Source organism: Peromyscus maniculatus, chromosome 6, assembly GCF_049852395.1.
Source record: "Peromyscus maniculatus bairdii isolate BWxNUB_F1_BW_parent chromosome 6, HU_Pman_BW_mat_3.1, whole genome shotgun sequence".
Taxonomy (NCBI): domain Eukaryota; kingdom Metazoa; phylum Chordata; class Mammalia; order Rodentia; family Cricetidae; genus Peromyscus; species Peromyscus maniculatus.
Genome location: NC_134857.1, coordinates 61,919,311 through 61,934,984, shown reverse-complemented (window position 1 = coordinate 61,934,984; position 15,674 = coordinate 61,919,311).

Genomic DNA, 15,674 nt, shown 5'->3' with positions numbered 1-15,674 from the left:
TTTTATAACTGTAATTCTTGCTTGATTACTGTTTTGATACATGTAATTTTACCATGTTAAAGTTAAACCTTTCCTTTTTGATTAGACAGAAAAGGGGAGATGCTGTGGGATGTTCTGTATGCTATGAATGTGTTGCTATGATTGGTTGATAAATAAAACACTGATTGCCCAATAGCCAGGCAGGAAATATAGGCAGGTTAAGCAGACAAGGAGAATTCTGGGAAGTGGAAGGCTGAGTCAGGAGATGCCAGCCTGCAATCCAGAGAATGGCATGTAATAGCACACAGGTAAAGCCACAGAACACGTGACAACATATAGATTAATGGGCTGAGTTTAAGTGTAAGAGCTAGCCAGTAGTTAGCCTGATCTTATGGCCAAGCAATTTTAATTCATATAAACCTCTGTGTGTTTATTTGGGTCTGAATGGCCATGGGACCTCAGGGCCTCGGGAGCAGGGCAGGATCAGGAAAACTTCAACTGCAAACTGGCATGGATGAAATGTGGACTGCCAATTACATAAATTATTAGTATTATCATGGTGAACTCATGAATCTGATCCTTGGGTCTTAGTTACAGAGGAAGGTACTTCCAGACCCTCACACACAACAGTGTAAAGTCTGAAATATAATATGCTTTCAAATGCATCGATGTGTTTCCAACATCTTCTAACCCACTGAAAAGCATGGGAAGATGTCTTATTCTTTGTAATAAATATCACCGAAATTTCTACCTCAATTCAGATGTTTTTCAGTGCTTTTCTTTTGGAAAGAGTATTTCAATGTTCAGAGGTTAATATTAGGTAGCAAGAAAATGGGAATATTATACCCCTCAAAATATATTGAGAACACATAAATGAAATGATGTGTATGGAGAATTTTGATGGATCCCAATAATTTGTAATCTTACAATTCCTTTATTTTCCAGTTTTACTTTTTACTTTTTCTCTAAACAATTCCCAAATCACTAAACTAAGATTAAAAAGAGAGGGTTGTTCTTTTCATACACACTTAAAGGCATCCACTGAAAAGAGTAAAAGTAAACCTAAAAGGAATTCATGTTAAATTGGATTTCAGAAAGCACACACAAAAAGGATAGCTCGTTAAAGGTCAAAAGGATTCTGCAATCATATTGCTTCATGAATGTCTTTGATTTTTGCTCCACTTTAAAAAAATACAGAATTTAAAAATCATAATGATACAAGGTAGGTGTGATTCACAGAATACAAACACAAGCAGATAAATCAAGAAAGGCTACTGTTACACCAGAAGAGAGGCAAAGTGATCAGTAGGTGCATATTGTGGACTTTGCTGTAATTTATATGTGAATATTTTCTGTGACTGCCATCTTTGCTGGCTTTCTGAAGACAGCCAGGATTCCATTACCCTAGAGCACTCTTCACTTTAAAAACTAAAGTAAGGCAGGTAGTTTTGTCCATTAATAAGAGAATCAGGAACATGTTATGGTATACTGATATGAGAAGGCTTTTGCCTTGCCTTATTATATTTTGTTTTGTCATGTTTGGTTGTTTCTAGGAAGGCCTGCTCTTTTCTGAAGGGAAACAACAGCAGGGGAGTGGGATTAGTAGAGGAGGGGGGTGAGGGGGTAGCTTGGAAGAGTGGAGGGAAGGGAAACTGTGGTCAGGATGCATTGTATGAGAAAAGAATCTATTTTCAATTAAATGAATGAGTGAATGAATGAATGAATGGAATATATATATACATTTTCAACACTTCTACTCATCTTTCCTAAAGAGAGATGTATTTTCTCTCAAGAAAAACTCCTTCATGTAACAATAATTTAAATCAATTACTTATATAACATAACAAATTCCTAGAATTGGTTGATTCTCTCTCCTCTTTTTCTCCCCTCTCTCTCTTCTTTCTCTTCCTCCCTTTCTCTCCTTCTTTCACTCTCTTCATCTTTTCTCCTGCCTCCCTCCCATACACTAATAATTGATGCTACATCCTTGTGTTAACATTCCATGAGATTACTGAATTAAACCAAACATTAAAAGTCATAGAAAAGTGCTTTCAAAGTTGTGGGAATGATGAGTGCAGTAGAACGGGGCCTACAGAAAGTGACTTCAATAAATTTATGTAGGGGAAACTACCCAAATGTATATATTGTTATGAGCTTTGCTGAATTAAGAGTTGGATTTCTAGTTTGCCTTTATATAGTGTTTTTTTTTTTTGTTGTTGTTGTTGTTTTGTTTGACACAGGGTTTCTATGTGTAGTTTGGGTGCCTGTTCTGGATATCGCTCTGTAGACCAGGCTGGCCTCGAACTCACAGAGATCCTCCTGGCTCTACCTCCCGAGTGCTAGGATTAAAGGCATGTGCCACCGCCACCTGGTGCCTTTATATAGTTTTAACTTTAACTTTTTAAACTTTATAGGTATATAATATTTGGGTGGTTAATTTTGATTTTTTTAACAATTTTATGAATTGTTTGAGAATATGATATAATGCATTTTATGTTCACTCTTCATCCAACTCTTCCCAACTTCCTCCCCTCCCAACATTATGTCCTTATGTCTTTCAAAAATGACAACAAATATAATTTGTGTTACTTGTACACTTCTGGGTGTGGAACCATCCGCTGGAGCCTGATAAACCTACAAGGGCCATCCCCTTAAAGAAAACCAACCACTGTGATTTCATATGTGCAATTGCCCTGCTGAGCCTGGAAAACTCTTATTTTGTTGAGACTGTCTACTTCCTCTGGTTATTACAGTCTCCTTCTCCTTCTTCTATAATGATCCTGGAGCCTTAAGAGGAATGAGTGTAAGATAGATGACCAGGTAGAGATGAGCATTCTACCACAACTTTATTTTTTGTATTTTGGGCAGTGATGAGACTCTAACAATAATGACCATCTACTACAAAAAGAAGCTTTTCTCTTCAAAGTAGAAAAATGTACTAATTTATGGATATGATGATAAATTATTAGGAGTCAGTTTAATGCTATTTCCATTTTGAAGCATAATAGTAATAGTAATTCTTCCCTAGAGCATATGATTTGTCCTGCCACAAGTCCTTGCCCTGCATAACTCCTTCTTGTAGGGTAGGGCTTACATATAATCAGAAAGTGTTTGGTTACTGCCATGATGACATTTATGCTACAAGTAGGCATACCTTGTCAGGCCAGTTGCTATTGTAGATTTTAGGGTTCAAAGCTAGAGAAGATTGATAATTTTTTTTTATCAAGTGACTTTCATAGAACATTCCAGAATAAGAAAAATTATCCAGTAATGATGAAGCTTCCATGTTAGTACAAATTTGATTTCTCCACATTCTAGAACTCAAGTATGTGTTACCCTCAACAATGACAATACCATCAAGCCCTGGAGGGTAAGAAGGAGCAAAGTAATAGCTTTCAATATATGAGGGTCTATGGAACTTCACTGACCAAAATTCCAAAAGAAGTAGCCCATTTCTGGGTATGGGCCTTTCATTTGGTAGTCTGTGGTGTCTGGTAGGGACATCATCTCCCCTTTAAAGGGTATTTCTATTTAAAAACTTTTAGTGTGTGTATATGGATATATTTAAGGAGGCATAAAAAGTAGTAGGTTTCCCTGTGACTTTTTCAAAAGGTTACTTATCTCTTTCTGTATTCTCTCCCTCTACCCTGCCTTCTCATCCTTCATTGCATTTACCTTCCATGTTCCATTATTCTCTTTATCCTTCTCAACCAGTGTGTCCTCTCTCCCCATACTTGGAAATCCCTCGACATGAGCTCTATGGGAATTCTAAATAAAAAAATACATGCAGAGATTCAAACGTAGTATTCACAAATGAGAGAAAATATGTGATATTTTTCTTTCTGTGTCTGGGTTGCTTCATTCAGTTCTATCCATTTGCCTGAGAATTTCAGAAGTACGAGAAACTACATAAAATATATTTTTATTGTTTTGCTAAGTGAGTGACAATTTAGCTTATTTTTGTATAGTTTTATTGTTTTTTAAATTTTATAGGTTTATAATGTTTTTAATTGGAAAATGTAAACAGCTTTGTCAATAAAATATTCCTAAAACTAGTTGTATAACTTTATTAAGTTCTTAAATAGGTATTTTCTATGTTTTAAAATTTCATTCACCTTGGTTGGGAAATTTGGAGAGGATAACAGACATTTTTCAAAGTTACCATGTGACTTTGTCTCTTAAGACACACTTAAAATGTTCTAGAATAAAACAGAAATTCATGTTACATGATTTTATCAAAACAAGAATACAAAGATTTAGAACAGACAAAATAGGATTAAGAAATATTCTAAGACAAACATAATTTTAACATAAAGCTATAACAAATATTTCACCTTTTTTTCTCTTTTTTTTATTTTATTTTACAATACCATTCAGTTCTACATATCAGCCTTTTATAGAGAAATATTTTTAAGGTCTGATCTCTATAGCTTTTCCATTACAAGATCATGATTGTAAGATACTACCTTGAAAATCATGGTCAACCCATACATTTACCTTTGCACTGAGTCATTGCATGTGTAGAAGAGATGGGGAGATTTTGGCATGCTCTAAGTTCTTTCAGCTGCATGACCTTATCCCTTGAAGTAAAGAGTTCTTCCATTTCCCTCAGTCTCATTTTTCAGCTGCTCTAGCTTTCATGGGAAATAGAATTATTCTTTACAATAATGTGTTTAAGCTCCCAGGAGCTCTCCTTTGGACTTTAATTCTCTTAGTTTCCTCCTACAGTTTTATTTTGTTTTGCTTTCCTTCCAAAGAGAGACCATACTTCCCTCTTTATTTCCCCTGTCATTGAAATAACTTTGCAGTCCAGCCATTAGGTGTTGGGTCCTGAGGACTTACCATATGGTTCATATAAAGTTGCCGGCCTCCTCTGGTGTTAGGTGACAGCTTCCTTGAAAGCTGAAGACAAGGTGCATGCACTCTGTCTAAAAGAAAGACATCCTCTGAACTAACATAAATTTACAGTAGCCAAGAGTGCAGCACAATGGAGAACTCTGTAAGTCCTAGCAGAGGAAGAGTTGTAAAGGAAAATTATCACGGGAGAGATGGTTCAACGTGTGTGACAGGTCATGGAAGCCTTTTTCCAGGGAGTCTTAGGGACTTTTCGGGAGAAAAGACCAGAGAATTGAGGCTGGTAAAATACCGCACTGCCCTGCATAGGCAAATCAAATTAAAAACAATTTTACTGTTTTCAGTAAGAAAAACAGAATCACATTCTATAAAGGAGAAGTGATTCTTTGCCAGAAAGGCTTCCTGGAGCTCTGCAAGTTTTATGTGATATCTTTAAATCTTCCTCTTTACTTATTTCTGGCTTGTTTTCCAGGGCTTGTCCTTTAATAAGCTCAATGCACCTCAAAGTTCCAGACTGACAGGGAAGGTTACAAAAGTGGGAAATGATTGAAATGGAAGCAAACAGATAAATTATGTCTATAATCGTTCATTGATCCCATTACTATTCTCTTCGTTCTAGTTCATAAAAGTCTGCATGGAAAAATAATCATTAAGGGAACGCAGGAGATGTGGAGCGAGTGGAAGGCCTGGACGCAGACGGGAGGAGCTGAATCAGAGGTCGGGAGCTAAGCGGGAAACAAGGGTGGACTGTGGCAGAACGCAGGCAGAGAGCTCAGAGTTTCCAGGGATAGGAGCAAATATTCCCTGAGCAGAGGGAATGGTGTTAAAAGGGACTTTAATAAGTCTAAAAGAACGTTATCATCGATATTTATTTTTAAAACACATTGCCTGTTTTTTTTTTTTTTTTCAATAAGTTTATCCTTCAATTCACAAGTCGAAGGGACTTGAAAAGTTTGCATATGACGTGGTGGCAAACAGGACAAGCACGGGGCGGGGATAGTCTGTACATATTTAGTTGTTGCTATGGGCACCTGGTGGGGAAATCTTTATCTTTCTGTGAATCTGGAAGTTTTGGGACCCAAAACTTTTATTACTAAAATCTGATGTGCGGGAAGGCCAGAAACCATGGGAATTTTTATTTTCTGAATAAGAACAGACAATTTATGGGACTTACCCAAAGAGAAAGAAAATCTAGAAAAATTTGAACAGATAATTGATTTTAAAAGTTAAGTGTTCTGAGTAGATTATACAGAATTATATATTATTAATTCACTGTAATAATATCACAAGTGAATTCAAAACAAATTTATCATGTCACTTATAGAGATGTAGATATTGTAAAATACTATTAAAACAGACAAATAACACTATAATTAAAACATAAATCTCACAATTAACCAATATGTTACAATTGAGACCTGATCATCTTAGGGCCAAAGAATTGGAGCTAGATGTCAGGGGGGTCTAGGAAATCCATGGAAGGAACAGAAAATCCTGGCATTAACCCTGGAAAGTATTTCTGTAACAGAGCCTATACTATGAAGAAAGTCTACAACAGGAGTGATTATTGTCAGTGAATTGCTCTAATGATGCCACTCTCAGGCAAGAAGAGAGGGCACTACTGTGACTGCCTTTTGTCAATAATGTGAAACATTTTAAATTATTTTGCAAAGAGAATTTACTAACTACATATGTGGCTTCCTAATAAGAAGTCACCCTCCCCCCTTTAACTATTAAATAGGCAGGAATTATAGTGCTAATTTAAACTTCAGTACGTCATCACCCTGGCCTGGCAGATTCGGAATTTTGGTTAGATTCCACTTTAGTCTTCAATATAAGGAAGCACACATGTCTCAGTCTGGGTGAAAGAAAGCAAAAAAGGACATCTTAAAGGCAAAAACGACCTTTGTTTCTAAAGTATGTACTTCATTGTGGTATAAGAACAATCTCTAAGGCCTCAAATGAAAAATGCAAAGGTGTTGAAAAAAATCATTTTCTCTGTTTAAGAGTTAACTTTAAAACTGTTAAGTGAAAATTTAAAATCTAAACCACACTATACTATGTTTCTTACTCTGACATTTATTTTTCTTCTGTCTCATCTTTTACAGTGTTCCTTGACTCTGTAGATGACCATTGCTTCCTTCAATCTACAGCTGAGTATCAGGCCACTCACTATGCCATGGCCACAGCCACTTTGTCTCAAGAGCTGCACTGATTATGAGTCTCTGCAGTATACCTCCCCATGCAATGATTTTCATCCCATAACTGACTGATGCTGAAAGAAACAACCATCTAATGTAGCTAGAGTTTTCCTGCTTTGCCCACAGTCAGGACAAATCTTTGTCACCCGCCAGTCCCACAGCCGCTCAGACCCAACCAAGTAAACACAGAGACTTATATTGCTTACAAACTGTATGGCCGTGGCAGGCTTCTTGCTAACTGTGCTTATAGCTTAAATTAGTCCATTTCCATAAATCTATACCTTGCCATGTGGCTGGTGGCTTACCGGCATCTTCACATGCTGCTGGTCATGGCGGCATCTGGCAGTCAGTCCTTCTGCCTTCCTGTCCTTTTATTTCTCCTCTCTGTTAGTCCCGCCTATCCTTCCTGCCTAGCCACAGCCGATCAGGTTTTATTTATTGATCAATCAGAACAACTTGATATACAGACCATCCCCCAGCACAGCCAAGTGCAGACCATCTCAGACACCTGCACTCAGGCCCATGGTCCTAATCATCCTCTATGCGGACCTGCTGGGTAACGCCACAAAGAACCCAAGAAGGGTTCCCACAGGACATACAGAACATCCCACAGCAATCTAAGCAAAGAAACACAAATGTTCCAAAAGCAATTTGAAAGGCACATTACATCCATTTGATAAAACAATAGCGGGGGCCTTCTAGAAACACACCAGGACAGCTTTTGGCTTTCTGCTAATTTTGTTTCCCACAAAATCTGGTTCAAAACAAACCTTACCATGTTTGCCTTTGAGTTATCCAGACAGACACTTTGTCTGCATTGTTTGCTTCCATCACTGGTTTTTGCATTAATTGAAGCTGATTTACATGTCAACTCATTCAGGTAGACTAGAGCTTCTCCACTTCCATAAAATATGTCCTACCATAGAGCTCAGCAAAACCACAAAAGCCCAATATCAGTCCTGCAGTCCCTGGTGCATGAGTTTATTCCTAGTTCTCTTGTGAATACAGTGAATTGGGCGTCAAACATTGGCACTCTCATACCTAGCCCCATGCTAATTCCTGTCCTTCCTCCACTGTCTTTCAGCCCTTGATACTTTCATTTATACTGGTTCAGTAGTGACTTATCAGTCAGCCCCCTCAGCATCTGACATCCCTTGTTTTACCTGGGTTCTATATCCTTTGTTTTAATGGAAATCAAGTAGTTGTATTACTTAGTTTCCCATTCTTTTAGCAGTCAGATTGACCCCATATCCCATATGCCCCTATTCCCCACAACCTCAAAATCAAGGCTGTAAGAGGCCCTTTCATTGCTTGCTTAGAAGACTTTCCAAAACCAAACATCCAGAGCCTGTGTATTGTATGATTATCATAGTTTCCAGACCTGGAACATTTTAGTGCAGATTCCCTTCCTCATATGCATGTAGAATCACATAGACTTTTTTCTCCTTTCCCTCTCTCTGTCTTGAAGGTCAGATAGACAGATGGATATAGACAGATATATAGATATAGGTATGCACATAGATGCTGATACAGATAGATAGAAGAGAGATAGGTATTACAGAGGTATCCTTCATCACTCATACTTCGCTTTTTTCCCCTATTATTGCTTGATTTTTCCCAAGGATTCTATATTTTTGGAAACCAGGAAGGGCTCCTTAGCACATGTCTATCTTGCACTCTTTTCCTTGGAACCTGCCAGCTTTAAAAATTAGTCAGCCAGCACCTCTACCTCGTCTTCCTCTACTTTCCACCCTTCCTGCCAGAATAAGAGACTAGTGTAGCAGACAGCATCCACATATCTTTTTTCCCATTGTAATTTCTCCCATATGTGGGTAAGTGTTCTGGTTAAGGTTTCTATTGCTACGACAAAACACCATGTTAAAAATCAAGTTGAGAAAGAAAGGGTTTATTTGGCTTACACATCCATATTGATGTTCATCATCAGAGGAAGTCAGGACAGGAACTTTTAAGCAGGGAAAGAAACTGGAGGCAGGAGCTGATGTAGAGATCATTGAGGGTGCTGCTTATTGGCTTGCTTCCCCTGGCTTGTGTATCCTGCTTTCTTATAGAATGGAGGACCACCAGTGTAGGGATGGAACCACCCACAATGGACTGGACCCACCCCCATCACTAATTAAGAATCCCAAAGTGAGGTTCTAAGCAGGTTGGGAGCACTGAAGAGCCACAGAAAAGAGAATGGACCCTGAAATAACAAGAAATCGTTGGGTAGTCTTAGTTTAAAGACTGAGAGGCAAACACACTGAGGAAAGTGTGTGATCTGCTTGGATTGCAGTACAGAAGAGAAACAGAGAAGCATTCATCTGCTCCCTATTGTCCATCTCTTGATGCCAAACAGTGAAGAATTCAAAGTTAAGCTCAGCCTCTCTACACAAAGTGAGGATGGAGAAAGATGGAAGAAGTGTATGTATGAGGATATACACTTGAAAAGACCCACCATAAATAGCTAGCCCTTAGAATACATCAGAATTTTTAAGGGATTGGGGCAAAAAAACAGCAATAAAATACAAGTACTGAGCCATTATATGAACCATCAGTGACAAATGCAATCCAAGGTAAAATTGATAAGAATTCAATGACAGAAAAGATGACAATAATGATAGTAAATAGCCATAACAGTAACAGTAACAAAAGTGAAAGCGATCTACACTCTCCACCCTCCAAAAAAAAAAATTCATGCTGCAGGTTAAAAAGTTACCCTCATTAAGTCCATCTCAGAGGAAACAGAATTAAGAATTAAAAAAGCCGGGAACTGGCATTTCAAAAGAACTAATGCCAATACATAATTAAGTCTGTAGCATATAAGAGTTATCCTGAATGATGGAAGACCTAACTTTGATGTCATGGATCCAATACCCTAGGGATCTTAATAATTTCACTCTCTGTTGCTCTAGAGCCATTTCTGCTATTGAAATCTGTAATAGTCAGTGTTCCTTAGAGGAAGAGAACTGATAGAGCAATGTATACATTATATTTAATTATGTAAAATAATTATGTAAAATTATATATATGGGATTTCCTCAGATGGCTTACAGGCTATTCACCAGTTGAAAATCCAAGAATCCAGTAGTTGTTCAGTCCACAAAGCTGGGTGTCTCATCTGGTCTTCAGTATGTGCCAGAATCCTAAAGAACCAAGCTCTAATGTCAGTGATAGGATGGACTTGCCAGTGAGAGTGAAAGCAAGCATATAAAGAGCAAAACCTCCTTCTTCCGTATTCTTTACATAGGCTATCACCAGAAAGTGTGCCCCAGACAAAAGGTGATGTTCCCTTCTCAAATACCCTGATTAAAGGTGGGTTTTCCCTCTTCAAGAGTTTTAATTAAAAAAAAATCCCTCACAGATGTATCCAGCTCCTAGGGTTTAACTCAAATCATGGTACAGTCAAGTTGAAAACCAAGAACAGCCATCACTGATGCATTCCTTTTCTGCCTATTTCTGTCAACCCCCTCCTGTGATTACTTCTAAGGGTCAGTCCAAAGCCATTTTCCTTTCTCTCTCTATACACATATCTCAGAGAACTGACTCGTTCTTTTTTGTTTGTTTGTGTTTTTGAGACAGGGTTTCTCTGTGTAGTTTTGGTGCCTGTCTTGGATCTCACTCTGTAGCCCAGGCTGGCCTCGAACTCACAGAGATCTGCCCGGCTCTGCCTCCTGAGTGCTGGGATTAAAGGTGTGCACCACCACCACCCAGCCTGACTCATTCTTATTGTATTGTTTTTTTTTTTTCCCACCAGTTGAATGACTCTCAGGCATAGTACCTAAAAGCTAAATTTTTTTTTCTCAAGTTAAGCTGGCATTTTTCCTCATCACAGGACACATTATGATCTGAAATATGTAAGCCCCAAGTAAAGTTTATTTTTCAGCCTTCTCCCTTGTCCTGTGTAATGTTGTGTCATATCCTAACTGTCTGTCTCCTTGTCACTTATGGTGGCCATCCAAGGTCATTCAAAGTGGACAGGAGTTGAAGATTCAAATGCCTGCTACTTGAAGTTCACTGCAGCAATACACAAAGAAGTGGCAGAGACCGATGTGTTGAGAACTCACTGCGAGAAAGGCAGTAGCTGCCACTTGCCTAACAAGAACCTATACTGCCCTGTGAAGTAAATTCCCAGGGACTAGCTATGAGTTGTTTCATTTGTCAGATTTTATGTTTAAATGCTTATAACAATGTATTTTTAAATACATGATAATGAAAATAAGTCCAGGAGTTGATAGATTTTAATGAAGATTTGATTCATTTTAGGTAACAACCAAACAAACAGGATCGATCTAGCTTTAAGTCTCAAAAAAAGAAAGGAAATCCTTAGTCATTTCTACTTCACAAGACGACATGAATATGTGGGGAACTATATTCTTTACATGTGTGTATGTACTAGAACAATCAACATCCAGCACATAAAAATGTTAATGATATGAAAATGATAGTTACTTGACATGTTTTGATAACTGACAAGGATCAGAAACACAGTATGTCCTGAAGAACATTCTATGATTTCAGTGCATGAGTTTACTCCCATTTATGTGGCGTAGTGTTTGCCCTCAAGGCTTTCCCTGGAGAAAGGACTGATGGCTATTTTGATGGCATGTCTCTGCTATCCCATGCAACAGCAGATCCTGGCAATCTCATTTCGGAATTCAGTGTTAATCCCTTTATTTTTCTCAACATGAGCCATAACCTCTGCTTCAATTTATACCGCCATGAGCTCTTACTAGACAGAGGGTGGTGCCCCCATTAGTGTTATGCTCGCTCGTCTTTTCACAATCCTTGTTGTTGTAAAAAGTCAAAGCAACCAATTAAAGTTTAACCAGAACATGCCACTCCATGATTTCAAATTGTTCATTCATTTTCAATTTTGTTTACATTATATTCTAAGGACCTTCAGTTAGAATTCACTCATGCTGGTAGAACAAAAGGCAGGTTGAGCACACCAGCCTTGAGAACCCAAAGCTGGAAATGCTACAAGATTAGAAATGTTTTGAGCCCCAACATGATATGTACAGGAACACTCCATATCTGGATTCACACGATGAATTGTAATTGCTGTGGGACTCTTTCTAGACTAAGCACTCTGCCACTAATGAGAGTGGACGAGAGATGTCACTGGCAGGCTGGAATCAAGAGAACTCTTGAAAGACTTTGATGCTGGTTGTTTTGGCCAGGTCTATTTTGCATTCCCATTTTATTCTCTAAAACCGTAAGGTGTGACAGGCAAGCAGGCAAGGTTTTACAGAAGCTAACACATCAGTCAGCAGGTTGTTAAGGGCAATCACCTATTGTTTCAGCTATTTTTCCAGGTCATTCTGTTCCAGGTAGCAAGTGAAGTCATTCTTGGCAAACAGGCAGTACAAACAGTGCTTTAAGTACGTCACTAAATAAATCAATATCTAATAGGTGTTCTTATTCAACTTATTGTACTTCACACTCTCCTCTTTAGCTTCATAATACCGTGTGACTCTATCTTTAAGGAATGGGTTGATACTTCTGGCATATTATTTGCATTGTATTGTATTGGCTTTCATTTGTACCTTTACCCATAATCCTTCTTAATAACTTTTTGGGTTTTTTTTTGTACTATTAGTATAAAACAGTATTCATCACCTAAAACCGCATATATCCCTTTTTTCCCCTGTGATAATCAAGTCTGAACCTTTACTATTTTAGAGGACCATTGCTGCCACTGAATCTATTTCATTATGAAGAGTTACTATGTTTTCCTAAACAATAGTTAAGTTTTTCTTGATGTGAGTGGAGAAAGCTGGTAAGAGTGAACTTGTTGAATGCCTGTTTCAGAAATATTGGTGGTCATTACTCTATCAGGGACATGCCTAGCAGGACTAGTAGAAGTACACAAGTTTTGGTTTTTCTTGAGTCTTAGGGACAAAAGTATTGCTGGAGCTCTGTGAGGTTTGGGAGCCCACCTAAGTCAAGGACCAAGAATATCAGTCAGCCACTGATGTCTGGATAGCATGTGTCTGCCTTGGGGCAGACAAAGTGTGTACTGTTAGGAGCTACTGCTTTTTGACAGTAACTGTTCTTAGTCTGGTACAGTCCTTTTCATTTTCCACACACTGGGTGTTTCCTATAACCTGATCAAGTGGACCAGGTAAACATGTCCCTTTTATATTGTTAATCAGGTTTTGGTTACTCATTCCTATTCCAGTAAGTAAGCTGGCTTGAGTGAAAGCATATACAGAGGTCTTGATCTAGGTAAGACATAAGACATGTCTTTGCCAGTTGAAGGGCTTTTTATGGTCAGATCTCATATTATTCCTTCCTGCATCTTCCTACAACCAAAGACCCATTATGTCCTTAACTCCTTGTCTCTCTGTGGGAGCTCCCTTTTCCAACTCCTTTATTGACAAATGCCACATATGACCAGTAGTTAAGATAAGACCAACAGGTTTCCTCAAAACACAATTTTCCTTTTGTCCTCTGGCCACTCATCCATAGGCTGCCATTTCATTTTTAAAGGGAATTACAGTCTGGTTTATCTGTATGGGAAGTTCCATCACAGCAGGATGAGGTCTGAGGTATAATTCATGACTGGCCTATTTCTCAATAGAAGCACCACATGAAGGAGATAAGGCAGAACGCCTCTGTAGGTGTTCAGTTAGGTATATTGATGGGTGTCTAGGGATTGAAGTTGCCTTGGAACAAGGTTGCCCTCCAGATTAACTTGTGTAGCGGTATCAGAAAAGCTGAATGGGGCCTGTGTGGATTCACAGAATATAGCAGAGCTAGCCAACCAAATGAAGTTGATGAGCATTGCTTCATGGCAGACACCCATGGAGTGGCAGGATCAAGTGGTCTTGGGGCTCAGAGGGACTACCAGTAGGGAGGCAGCATCGTGGGCATATAATAGTAACATGGGGGCAGTACATAGCTTATGATTACCTTCAGGTAGTGTGTACAAAATGTATATGAAACATAAATGGATTGTTTTGCTTAGATATTTGTCCCTTCCTTTTGGTATTTTATTAAGCATATACTTATGTTATTTAATTTTGAAAAAAATCCAAAAATCTGAAAGAATTCTAATCCCAAACATTCAGATGAAGCATGCATAACCTACAATGTAAACCACATATCTATTAGCATCAGGAACTGCTTTCCCACTGGAGTCTGGGAAGTCCAAAATGAAGGCACAATTATGCCCAACATCTTCATTTAGAATTTCTTTATACGGATCTTTGATTTTATCATTGTCTATCTTCTTCAACCTAAACCAACATTCTTAAGAGCTTGGTCATACCTCAAATTCCCACCACATTCTCTCCTCTGTCCATGCATAGCTCTGCACCTTGATTTTCTTGTGACTGGGTCTTTCTCTTCATGCCCCTGAAACATGTTAATGGTACAGCCTCTGATGTCTGTGATCTTCTTTAGAAATAGGACTTTTTCAGACTTTTATTAAGTTATGAAAAAAAAATGTGTAGACAGGGTTCTCCTGAGGAACATGGCAAATAAAGTGTGGAAATAAGCATAAAAGATAATTCTGTTGGGATGGTTCACATAGTTACAAAATAGTCCCAGAGTGACCATCTTCATGTTGAAGAACCAGAAAAGCAAATAAATGCTCAACCCTAGACAGTGGCTCATAGAAGAAGGGAAGATGAAGGGCTCTAAGAGCACTAATGTCAGTCTGTATCTGAAGGCTAGAGTAAAAATGCCTGATCGCCAAGGGTAGCAGGGCAGAATAAACCAAATCTGCTCAAGAAAGGTTGTGATTGCTTGTGGATATACTTCAACCTCCATGTTCTCTTTTCATTCAGTCTAGGCCTTCCCATAGGATGGTACAACTATGGTCATGGGCTCTTCCCACTCAGTTCACTCATCTACATGGCAATCATCTCTATAAACTCTCAAAGACATCTTGAGAAAGTTAGCCTTACCCATTTTCCTGATCATTTCTCAATCAAATTAAGTTGAAAATCTACAAGATCATCAAACAATGTGTCCTTGAATCCCAATATGACTGGCCTTTTTTCCCTGCTTTTTCAAAACAGGGTTTCTCTGTGTAGCCCTGGCTGTCAGGAAACTTCTTCTGTAGACCAGGCTGGCCTTGAATTCATAGAGATCTTCCTGCCTCTCCCTTCTGAGTGCTGGGATTAAAAGCATGCTCCACCACTGGCTTGACTGGCATACTTGTAGGAACAATGAAACAGTACCCAATAACTAAGACACACAGCAGGAGAGCCAGTGATGACAACAGCAGCAGCTGGAGCACTCCTACTGCATGTCAGGTGTTCTGGACCAACTGTTCCTGCCAGAAGACAAAAGGAGTGGTACTCAGTGTCTCCAAAGCAAGGGGCCACTGGAGGAACTTTGATTTTTAGAACGCTAGCCCAGAGACCTGTGACAGAATTCAGTGTTGTGGTTTGTATGAACCTGGTTGGTGCTCTATTGCTATGTCAGGTTTAGGAAGCAGTCTTGAAGATCTGAGAACCCACTAAATGTGCCAGTCCAACCAGTCAAGAATTTGAGTGTCTTACAGAGGTTGTTTTTAATATGTTGACAATTCTTTGAAAAAGACACATTTCATTATCCTAGGCAAGTTTTAAAAATACATTTATTTTTGGAGATTATCATTACTCAATTTCTCCATTCCCTCCCTTAAAC